Raw genomic sequence first — 812 nt, 5'->3', positions numbered from 1 at the left:
GGATTATGACAGAGCCCTCCATAGCTTAAAAATCACACGTTCACATATGGAGAAGGCCTCAGAAACTATTTTTTCATTACTCGAGAAAACCTGTAAAATGTCTGAACACAATGCCAGTTAAGGGACAGCTAGGAACTGATCTTCCCAACATTACTAATGCAGCAGATTCTGACACAAAGAGCACTTAAACTTGAAAACTGAATGCAGGGAAGAGCTTAAAACATGCTTAAAACCACACAGTACAAAAAGGCATGCACGTGGATCCACGCCTTCTCACAGGATCCACCCCAGCAGCCAGTCCCACTGGTGGGACACCTCATGCCCAGGACAGCCATGGCAGGGTTTGCAGCACAAAGCTCTTTCCTCTGCAGAAGCGTGAGCTCCCAAGCCTTCCCAGGGGGAATTCCCTGCCTTCACCCAGTGATTCACAGGAGAGAAATTCTCCTGGGATTTGGTGTCTCCAGCCATTCACCGCCAGGATCCGGGAGCAGGAAGCTATCTGGCCGAACATGCACCCCACTGAGAGGCTGAATCTGGTGCCCCAGACCAAGCGCTTTGCAAATGTTAATTATTCCCGTAAGTAATTTTGATTCTTTTGGTTTCTGCTTCCACTGCGTCCGAGCTGAGCGTGAACTCTCCCAGGAGCAGAGCACCAAACACGTCTACTCACACCGCTGCGTTTAACCCACCCCCATTTTCATCCGGCCACCTGCCTCGCCGAAAGCCGACGGGGAACCGCGTTCACAAAAGCCAGGGGAGCAAGGCCGCAGCTTCCCAGGTGTGTCCCCGAGCCTGCCCAAGCGCCACCCCAC

This window comes from Merops nubicus, unplaced genomic scaffold (genome assembly GCF_000691845.1).
Source record: "Merops nubicus isolate BGI_N331 unplaced genomic scaffold, ASM69184v1 scaffold5897, whole genome shotgun sequence".
NCBI classification, from domain to species: domain Eukaryota; kingdom Metazoa; phylum Chordata; class Aves; order Coraciiformes; family Meropidae; genus Merops; species Merops nubicus.
Note: the sequence above shows the minus strand (reverse complement) of the source record.